This window comes from Poecilia reticulata, linkage group LG7 (assembly GCF_000633615.1).
Source record: "Poecilia reticulata strain Guanapo linkage group LG7, Guppy_female_1.0+MT, whole genome shotgun sequence".
Classification (NCBI taxonomy): domain Eukaryota; kingdom Metazoa; phylum Chordata; class Actinopteri; order Cyprinodontiformes; family Poeciliidae; genus Poecilia; species Poecilia reticulata.
In genome coordinates this window covers 24,029,080-24,040,565 of record NC_024337.1, presented here as the reverse complement: position 1 = coordinate 24,040,565, position 11,486 = coordinate 24,029,080, and positions in this window count along the sequence as shown.

Genomic DNA, 11,486 nt, shown 5'->3' with positions numbered 1-11,486 from the left:
TTTTAAATTTAGCATCTGCATATGTATGCAATATTAAAACTTTTAGATTCTTGTTTTACAAAACTTCCTTATAATATTTTTGGATTGTATTTTTATTTCCGTTTGGCCAATATTTGTCTTCACGGTAAGTATATTTTCTCAGACAGTTGCTTTTCAGTCGCCCTGTTTGAGTCTCATTCACTAATTGTACAACTTCACTCTTCAGCTCCCTCTGCACATTTAATCCGGGGTTTTCAGTTGCCCTTTGTCAGACACTAGTCTGTGTTTTTGTCTGCACCCCCCATGTGGGTGCTTTATAGTCCTCCATTGTTCTCGTGTTTGTTCAAGATCCATTCACTTCTAAAAATATTTTCATTTTCCTCATTGTGTGCCTGCTCATGTGTCTCTGGACTCTGTCGGAAATTTAATAGCTATTTTCCCTCAGCTGTATCACACTAGAAATAGCAATACTGATTCCTAATGTCCTAATGAAGCATACATGTAAAAAAAAGAAGAAAAAAAAGAAAGACACTGCAATTACCAATTACTTCTGTTGTATCAGACAGAGAATTTTTAAGATATATATTTTTTTAATTTAGCAATTAACTTTCTGTCCATAGTGAAGTTAGTATACCTAGAAAACCAAAACCAAACCAAACTGCACAGACTCGATCTGTACTGCAAATGGAAATGAGGCATTTTTTTTGTCCAGTAGAGGAGAGATGATCTGTCCAACATGTAATGACTGCTGGAGATAGGCATCAGCCACATTTGTTTCCAGTTTTTGAACCATATTTTCCATTGTAAAACAGGGTACAAATAAATGCAATCGTTTTGATTGCTTAGCTGAATTGTTAAGTGAAAACCAGCAGGATGGGCAACTTTATGGAATGAATGTCTTGGAGAAACATTCATTTCCAAGAATGTTTCCAAGACATTCTTGGAAATGTCTTGGACATTTCCAAGATGTCCAAGAAATGTCTTGGACATTTCCAAGACATTTCTTGGAAATGTCCAAGCTGTATTCACATACAGCTGTGAATACAGCTTTATTCACAGCTGTATTCACAGCTGTATTCACAGCTGTGAATACAGATGTGAAGGTGAATTCACAGCTGTATTCACCTTCTGTGAATACAGCTAAAAGACACTACACAAACTGTTCTTTTGAAAACATAACCTTTGAATTCCCATAATAAACAGTACATAGCACTTTTCATAAAACATGTGGCTTTATGAAAAATATTCTAGAAATAAAGTTGGTTTGACTGAGAAATTGCTTTTCCAAAGGAAGACTTAGCTGTTTTCTAAAAAAACAAAAAACAAAAAAAAAACAGAAGAAATGTTGGATGAAGTTAGCTGCTGCCTTTCCAGCCCTGCTGCTCTCACACAGGAAGGACTAATGGAGAGATGGAAGCTGCTGACATTGCCAGTGGGAAGCCTGATATGTAAGCATGTCAGTGTCACATCACAGGAGACACCACAGTCTCCCCAAGCTTGTCAGGCAGTTTTGCTTCAGGCATGTCTCCAGCAACAGCTGCCAAACATGTACATCACTTTAAAAAATATTTGTTGTTTTTTGTCCACACTTTGTTAGCCAGTGTAGAGTGGGTGACCCTTGTTTCCCCTGTGATCACAATCTCTGTCACAGTATTATTTTCTCTGAGATATATCCAAATAAGGACATCTAGAAAGACGTTTGGCTTCCTATGGTCATTAAGAGTTGTAAATACTACCCAAGCTGAAGAAAATAAACCTCAATAAGTGTGTTTTTTGTTGTTGTTGTTTTTTCTTTGGAGAGCCCCAAGTGCCGATTAAAACATATTAAATCTTTCAAGTAGTTCCTGTCCCGGGAAGACAGCAATTTCAGCAGAGTGAGGTATAAACCCCGTGTAAACTTTGTTTTCATGTACACTAAAACACATCCTTCACGAGGCTGAGATAAATGCTAACTGCTCATTTGGAAAACGCCACTCTGCCAACAGTAAATTACATTTCAGCGGCATAAAACAGTTTCTTGTTTCATGTCCTGGCACGCACACAAGTTTTGTTCTGTCAATTTAGCTCAACCGCATTTACTCAAGTACTTAAAGCAGCGGCTGATGGATAACTGATAGCTGGGAGTCATCTGATTTCTGCGAGTGTCTGGCAACTAAAGTGGACACATTCCCTGTCCATGAGTTGGCTTTCCATCTATCCACTGGCACTTCTACTTAAGGAATAACAAGTAGTTTTTTTTCCATTGTGTGGTTTTAAGTGGTGCAAACACTTGACAGCTGAGCTTAGCCTAAGTAAACTTGAGAAACTCATGAAAATATTTATAAGAACTTTGGGGATTTTGTGAACTAAAGCTAATTGTCAGATGGAAAACTAACATTTAAAAGCCATGTTCAAGCTTCAGAGGAAAGGGGATTACTCAAGATAGCTTAGTCATGAATGTGAGATTTTAAAACCTGTTGAAAGATCAACCGTCTAAAGCATCAGTGATTAAAAGGATTATCTTTTTGCAATAACAAATTGTACTAATTAGAAATGTACGTAAAAAAAAGCCTTTTCGGAGCATTTCAGCAGCAGAGGATAAACAAAAGATTATTGCTCTAAAAGCAATAACTTCGAATCAATTTTTGAAAGAAATAAGCAAAAAACACGAGGTTAATGAAAAAACGTAATTTATGAGAACAACCATTTACAAGGGTGTGTGTGTGTGCGTGTGCGTGCGTGTGTGTGTGTGTGTGTGTGTGTGTGTGTGTGTGTGTGTGTGTGTTTATGCAGTCATGTGGGAGGTGTTGTTGTTTATTTCTGAAACAAAGAAGAAAAACAGAAGGCATCAGGTGCTGACCTGTGGAGGTGGTGGTGAGGCTGTGTAGGTGTAAAAGCGAGGAGACAGGTTTTCTGTTTTTTCTTGGTTTTTTTGTTTTGTTTTTTTGACTAGGTGGCAACTTTCAAGTCACTTTGTTTGACTTTGTTTTAAATTTTGTTTAACACCACAGCTGAATCGTCTGAGTACAAGTAAATGGTGCGTTTTAGAAAAATGAGGAGCTGATGCCGAGAAATGAAAAGTTAGTTTTAGGTGAAGATATAAACATTTTTTAAATTATTATTTTATTTGGAAAAGTCAATTATCATCTTGTTGATCCACATCAAAATGATCAACAAAATCATCAGGAAGGCCAGTTGTGTCATAGGAAAGGAACTAGACTCTAGTTGGAGAGGAGATTCAATTAATAAATCTTTATTAAAGACGCAGTATCCTGATCAATAGTAGAGATAAAAAAAATGTCCAAAATGAAAACAATGTTAAAGAATATTCTTCACTTCCTCCCCATTATATGATGGACAGGTGAAACAGCAGACTGACTGCCACAACATTGGAAATCATTCATGTGTATCCCCTGTAAAACAGAACTCTTCTACACTAATCGATTACTTTAACGTGAAAATCCCTTTTTTTAAAAATCTTCAGTCTTTTTCTGGCTTTCAGGTGTCTTGATTTTGTAATGTTGAGATTTTCCCCATAAGGATTAATGTAATGTTACTGAATAAGAATCTAACATTGCAGGACACCAACCCTCAAGCATTGACCTTTGACACCTCTGTAGAGCCTTGAATTTTTCAAAAGGCTTCTTGCATTTTGCAGTAAATATTTCAGACGTGCTTTTATATATAAAGAGCAACAGAAACCGTTTCTGTTTTTGTTCAAATCTATCATGCTTTTACATACATCTCTGTCCTTTCCAGTCAAGGATAGGTTTCAGGTTTATATGAAAATGTAGCTTTGTTGATATACTTTTAGACAAAAGTATTACAATTGCATTATATTTAAAACTTTATATGAAATGACAAATCACCTACAGTGACACTGAACAAAGTAGAACTTAGTACATTTGGTTAGAATAAATTTAGATTTTCTTATGTTGCCTTTCGTTTATCTTGTTAGGTTGTTTGGTCAAATTCTTATTTTCTATATTTTTTAATCATAATTTCTAATGCTCTTCTGTGTGACAAACTTAAACTTCCCCATAACTCGAGCGCAGATTGTCATGTCTTCACAGTATGCCTTTTCTTTCTCATTTATCTCCCTCCATCTACTTGCTTAGTCGTTCCACCCTGCCTGCATGCTCCTTTGGTTTCTATTAATCAAAGTCAGATTCCCAGTTGCAGTGAGGTGTGACAATGTTCTCAATTTTCATTATCTACCTGTCTTCAGCATGCTTGTTCTTGTATGTGTGTATCCTCCATTCACCAGAGAGTGTGACAGTCATGTGTACATCTTCAGGAAACCTAAAAATATACAATAAAGGTACTGAAGCAAAACCAAACGTGTGATAGTCTCAGGGGACCAAACAACAGCATGAACTGTTTTCCACTGCCCTTTTCAGCAGCTCACACCATCAGAGTGGGCAAACTCAATTATTCAAAAAATATAAAGTCATGTCATTCTGTATGAACTGCATAATTTTCTTGGCACCTGCGATGCAGTCTGTCATTTGAAACAAAGTGTTCTTATTTCAGATGACTCCAGAAACAGGGCGTAGCCATTTTTATTTCTAACAGCCCTCAGGGAAACATCCACTGCAATTCATTTCTACACTGCAGAAAATATTGTACATTTCTGTAAAGCTTCCATCAGTTTATACAACTTTCACACCAGGACATTGAATTAGAAAGCATTTCAGGCATGTCTTTTTTTTGTTGTTGTTGTTGCTCCTACAGAAATCTTTGATACTGTTCAACATCAGCATTGTCACAGTGTTGTCATAGAAATATCTTCAGCCAATATTTCTTGTCATTGCAGTCAGGTGCATGTAATCTTTGTAGATGTTGATTTTGCAATGTCATAACATAAACTATGTTTCACCTTTGCCGGTTATTACATTATATCACATTATTAATTTCTTTGTAAATAATCATAACATACCTATTCTTATGTATGAAATGCACACAAAAAAACTATCTTTGACCTACTGAACCAACCATTTAACTTTCTTTACCAAAACTATTGAAAAGGCCTTCAGGTGACATTTAAAGTTAGTTATTTATTCATGAACTTTGCTTCTGAAATGACCTAAATGCAATGAGAATGAGGCTTATTTAGATGCAATAATCTAAATAAATAGGACCACTGGCCTTTGAAGCAATGGAAATAAATCTAAATATTTAAATATTAAAATGGAATAGAACTGGAGTGTAAGCATAGATCAATGCTTTTCCTCCATCCCCATTACCATCCCAGGCTTTTAGACGCAGACTGAGCCAACATATTTATTTAAAATGGTGAACAGACATTTTAATTTAAGCTAGTCAGCGGGTGCACTTTATTAGGAATTAATGGGGCACCCTGCAGCCAATCAGAACTGAGGATTCACTCAGACCAGAGTTGTGTATTAATAAATGAGTGAAATTAGCTCGGCGTAGAGGTGAAGATTAATTAGTCAAATTATCAGCAAATGCCATTTTGGGAAAACATAACACAAGTTTGGAAAAAAATAACTGTTAAGCATATTTTAATCAAGAGTTAAATATGTTATACAGAGAGAAAATAAATTGAGTGTAATTTTATCTGTAGGAGCTTAGTGGTTGAAATGCATGTGAGTTTTAATTTGAACTGTTGAAGTGTACAGGTTTAGGGAGAAGTGTAAGGAGAAGTACATGAACGTAAGGAAACTGAATAATTCCTGGATTCAGTACAAAAAAAAAACTCTTCAACGTTATAAGGTGAAGTGACAAGATAAAAAAAAGTATTTTATCAATAACATAGGCATACCTAGTTCCCGGCAAAGAAATCTATACCTTCATCAGTCATTTTTCTAAGCTCTCTCTTTCAGTCCTCTGGTCATTTATGTCACAGATTTATGTCCACTCAAAAGAGTTGCACAAGTAAACATTCACACATTTGTTTGAGTTCACGAGTCTCTGTTTTGAGATGCCTCAAGGGTTTAATCCAGTTAAATATGCACTTCTTAGATTATTAAATCCACCATGAGGAATGTCAGCTGAGAGTATAACGTCAGCAAAATGTAAAAAACCAGACACAGAAGAGCGACATTTCTGCCCAAAGGAATGGATCACGTTCTAAATTTAGGATTTTTGGGTGTCCCTGTGTTTCTATGTTTTACTGCAAAGGTAAGGGTGAGCAGGGTGAGGTCAGTAAAACTTTTACTAAAAGATCTGTGTCGGTAAGAAATGAAAACCTGCGAGGCAGAAGGTTAATCATTTGATTAATAATGAAGTGGTTTGTATGCAAAGTATTTTATAAAAAATAAATCAGCTAAGTAGTTTCTCACTTGGCCACACAAAAACAAGCTTCCCTTCCCCTGGCATTTATGTACAGAAAAATAATGTCAACATATGTGATAGTATTACAATTTGTAAAATGTATTAAACTTAACTTATTTTAAACCAAGTACTGAAAAAATGCTCATTAAATAACAATGCCATTGCACCATTTCATTTAATAAACAAACCAATTATCAATAAAATGTTATTAATAATTTTTGCATTTAGAGCAGAACTATACAATTGAATGCATTTGCTAAATGCATTTATTTCACTCAGTAACTATCTCAACAGGACTTATTGGAAAATAACCCAAACCCACTAAACCAGTGGCAGGTAGAAGCATTTTACTGAGCTGTTTTTGAGAGAAAGTCAACTTTTGTTGGGTATTTGGGGAAAAAATCTGCTTGATCCTTCCTGATTATTTCCTCACAAATTGAATCCACTGGGTCCCTGAGCTTCGACCAGGAGGGTATTTGGTTCTGACAGAAATATCCCTGTGCTGGTAACCCATTCATTCATTTACTTATTGTTTGGAGAAAGTAAGCAGAATAAGCTAAATTAGAATGATTGTTGCACTTTATAAAAAATAACAAAATAAACTAAGAGAACAAAAGATGATTCACCCAAGGACTTAAGAAAACAACAGAAAGGAAGTTTGTATTGCACAAATACACTGCAGTTGTGTCACACTAGAAATAATACCTCAGAGGTGAAGGTTGAATAATAAATCCACAGGAAAGCCTTCAGTAATTGCTTTGTTTGATGATTAACCAGTGAGTTACAAGGTCCTTAATGAGTAATGATGAAAAAGTATGTTCCCGACTAACAATATATGTAAAGTGCCAGCTGTCCCAGGAGCTGATTTTTACAAACTCATAATACAGGTGTAGTGAAGCACACATATCTCAGAGTGAACTTCAGGCTACTAATCTCTCTGTAAATCGCTCCTCTGTTTTTTATTTAGGTAATTTACAATAGATACAATTCTGTTTTTAGTGCTTCTCATCTCTTGTCAGTTTTCCCACTTTACAGTTTTTGATTCTTAGATTCTTGTGGCAGGTTATAATAAACTTGATCTGCAATGCACCAACTGATAATTTGACGACAACCAGATTATGACACTGTGCTGCAGTCAGCTCACTTACACACATTACCATCCATCCCACCCAGGTGCAGACCGGGCAGAGTGAAAATATTTTGGCAGATGGTGTTCAGCAGGGACATCTTGTTAAGGTGAAGCAGGCAGATCTCACCCATCTGTCTGCATATGGTGCAACTCGCCCAGCTACATCCAAATCTGGAGGATTAATGCAGTTGGCCAGGTAAGCGAGGACAAAATAGGAAGAGGAAGTACATTACGTAGGGCAGTATCCAATCATCAAAAAAAAGCTTTGCTAAAAAGTGTGCGAATGAGTTTACTGTTGTGGGAAGGTCAGAGATGTTACTAAACTGAAGATTAAAGATTAACTTCAGAACAGAATATCCTTTTTTTCATGCATATTGGATTAAAGCCTGTTACGTAATGTTGGTGGTTTCAGTTTGATTTCCCAGTCAGTCTTAGAATCGTATACACAACTTTTTTTTTTTTTTTTTCCCAGAGTTCCGGGAAATTTTGATTCAGATGTCTGTGCTGTCCAGAGCACCTTGCTGAGGCTCGAGGTTCTGACAACTGTTGAAGCCTGTGAAGCTCAGGAAAAAAGGGAGTAAGCTAAATAAAATTGTTAGCAAGAAAAAACAATCTGAAGGCTTGCAGAAGGCTTGCCAACTTTCAGGCTTTAGTGTGAGACACTTGCTTTCAAGCTTGCTCCCTTGCATTCGCATTGTTCAAACTAATCTCGCAGCAGTTGAAGAAGACTTCAAAGACCCTCTGTTGAGAAATGAAAAGCGAGGAAAACGGTCGTCTCAAGGCTGCACAGTGAGACACCAAATTAAGATTTTGTTTTCCTTTGAGATGGGCGTCCTGAAAAATAGATAAATTGTGTCACACCTACAAAAAAAAAAGTTGTTTTAATACAGAGAATTAGTCCTACTGAAATTAGAGCATCTGCAGTTCCTAAAACAGGAGTCTTCAAATCTAGTTCTTGAGTTTTTTTTTTGTTTTGTTTTACATCATTTTTAATTAATTGTGTTCAGACATTTTTGGGAGGTAAAGTATAATATAGAATTTCTTGTGGGATTAGTAAGATAATGTTCACATTATACAGTTCTTTGGTACATGGAAATAGGCAGCAATTAAGAAGAAAATGGCCTTGCAAATTAAAACCACATGGATCTGTTTCATGGATTCAGCTGACAAAGGCAATCCGAAAAACAACAAATATTTTGCACTGAATCTAGTCAGGTACTCCAATATTGATCATTTAAAAATGTCTCTATTGGGATCATGATCAGTTGAACTATTTAATCCAGCAGGTTAACATCTAGCCTTTATGAAAAATACCCCCCACCAAAATCCTGATTAGTATTTTTCAAATCAAGCAGAGAACGTAATTATAAAATCACGCTTCTAATCCGCGTACTGTTAAAACGATGATGTTCCGCTCTTAGTGCACATCCAATGAAACACAAACGAGTGGAAAACAAATTTTCAGGGGACATTGATATAAACCTCCCACTGAACTATGCTGATTATCAAATCAAATTCAAGCAACAAAGGTGTGCAGCTGCCCGTAATTATTATAATCAAACATAAATTACCTGATCAGCCAAGCTCTTCTCTTCAGCATCATTACTCACAATTGAGGCCCTTTCATAGTAAAAGAAGGAATTTGCATAAATTCATTTCCCATTTGTCTTTATTTAGCATTTTTATTCTATTCAAGAACAAACAATTTGCCCTTGGTTGGATATATATCTACACTTTTCATACAATTCTTTATATTTATTTCAACAGAAAAATAGATGTAAACATTTTGACAGTGCATTTGTTACTCCACTGACAACAATCATAATAATTTATTAAATGCAAAGTGATATAATTTGAAACTCTATATAGATAATTATTTTCTTATACAAACAGACATAAATGTACAACACGTCACATTCACCCTTGATCGTGTCTTTGAAATTGGGGAAGAAGGTCCGCATAACATCTGATGTGTTATTTTATCCTAGTACATGTGCAAAGCTCATCCAATTGTTTTGTTTCCCCAGATGTGACTTTTCTATTTTCGAGTTTCTGCTTTTGTACGGTAGTTATTCTTTTTCAAAAACACCGATCATCCCGGATTTGTCATGAGACTAAAGAGGTGCTTAGAGTACATACACATTGAAAAATAGACAACTCTTTAGTTTTGCTAAATATGCTGATTCATAATCCCACAGCCAGTAAGGAACTAGGGGAATCAGGTTTGTCACGTTCTCATATTCCCATCTTTCCAGATAAGATTCAACGTTCAGAAAAAAACATGCTTAACAAAAGTATCGATTTGGTGCCTTGAGGGAAACTGCTGAAAACAGCTGAATTCATAATGCAGGGAGTAATGACTGCTCCACAGAGCCTGAGGCTCTCCGTGAACGCTGCTATATCAGCACTCTGATTTTGCTGTAATTAGGCTTCTGTGCAGTAAACAGCTCACCCAAGCAAGTGTAATAAAATGTTTGCACTTTTGCTACCTGGATTTCCTAACAATGAAAGCTCTTTGAATTCAAATTCAGCTACAGATGATGTATGTTTCAAACTACATACAGTCAAGAAAAATCTCTCATTGTTATTCAATGGCACAGAGGCATATTTCTCATATGAATATTGTCACTCTGTGGACTTAGTGCAAGGAACATTGTGGAACACAGCTTTAAAATGTCTTCAAACACCCCCTTTCAGATTTTGTCATGCTACAACTAAAACCTTAATGTGTTTTTGCAGAGGATTTTATGTCTTTTACCTGCACAAAATAAAAAAATCAAAATAAAAATGTAAAAGTTGTGGCATGCATTAGTATTCAGCACTCTGCATTCCGATACCTCTACAAATATGCAATGCAATCAAAATGCTTTCAAAAGCCATGTCATTAATAAAAATAAATATATTTTTCTTAATTGCAAAATATTTATGGCTTTTCTGCGAAGGCTTCGCAGTAAAGGTGTGCGAAGCTGCATATTTTGGTGTCAATCTGATACCAAGTAAATACAGGGCCTGCATCACAGACACCACTGCTGATACCAATATATCTTATAATTTAATTTTGTTACATCACCAAGCATCTGATCATTAGATGTTTTTGCGGTTTTTCCTTTGAGTAATTTTGTTAAAACCTAGGCACTAATTTTAATAACGTTGATTAAAAATATGTTTTAAACATATCAACACAATAAGCAGAAATAGAAAAGCAAAACAAAATAAAAGCTTGTTTTTCTTAAATAAATAAAGTGCAAAAAATTAAAATTGAGAGCAAATCAAATGTTTCTTTTAGGTAAAGCTTAGAAACTAAAATACAAACATAAAATACATTTTAAGGGGCAATCTGAAACTGAAGTATCAATTTTACCCCAATATTATCTTTCTGAAAGTGACACCAACTTGGTATCGATATTATGGATTGATCCGCCCACCTCTACTTCACAGTTTTATCTGTCAACAAAGGTGAACAAACAACATCATGAAGACCAGTGAACACACCCTATAGTTCATTAAGGAATGAACGTCAAACCAATCGAGTACCAGCCGCTTTGAGGTTTTGTAAAAGTAAAAGACAATCAATCATGAAGGAGGTACTTTGCTTGGCAGAGTAGTGAGGATGCTTTTCTACAGCCGGTACAGGGGAGCTGGTCAAAGTTGGTGTGAAGATGGATGGAGCTAAATACAGGATGGCCCTGGAAAAGAAGATGCTGAAAAGATGGAAAAGAACAGCCAGAGCTATAATGGAAATAATTACACCCAAACATATTTGTGTATGTGTTTGAAGGGCCCAAACAAAGTCCATACCAATTCAGAATCTGTGGCAAAACTAAAAAAAAAAAAAAAAAAAAAAAAAAAAAAATGATGGTAGCAAATCTTTAGAAGAGAAAGCAGATGGAGACATTTCTCAAAAGCATGGAGTTGTAATTGATAACTTTTTTCTAAAGATGTTGTGGCACTAGTGGCATTCATTTACAGAGTTACAGGCAAGTGTTGGGCTAAGAGAGAATGGTAAAGACATAAAGGAAAGCTTCTGTTGTCTTTAATCAAACCGCAGACAGACTGCTGTACTACTACACCACAGTGAGGCCCTTAATGGATATAATTCTAG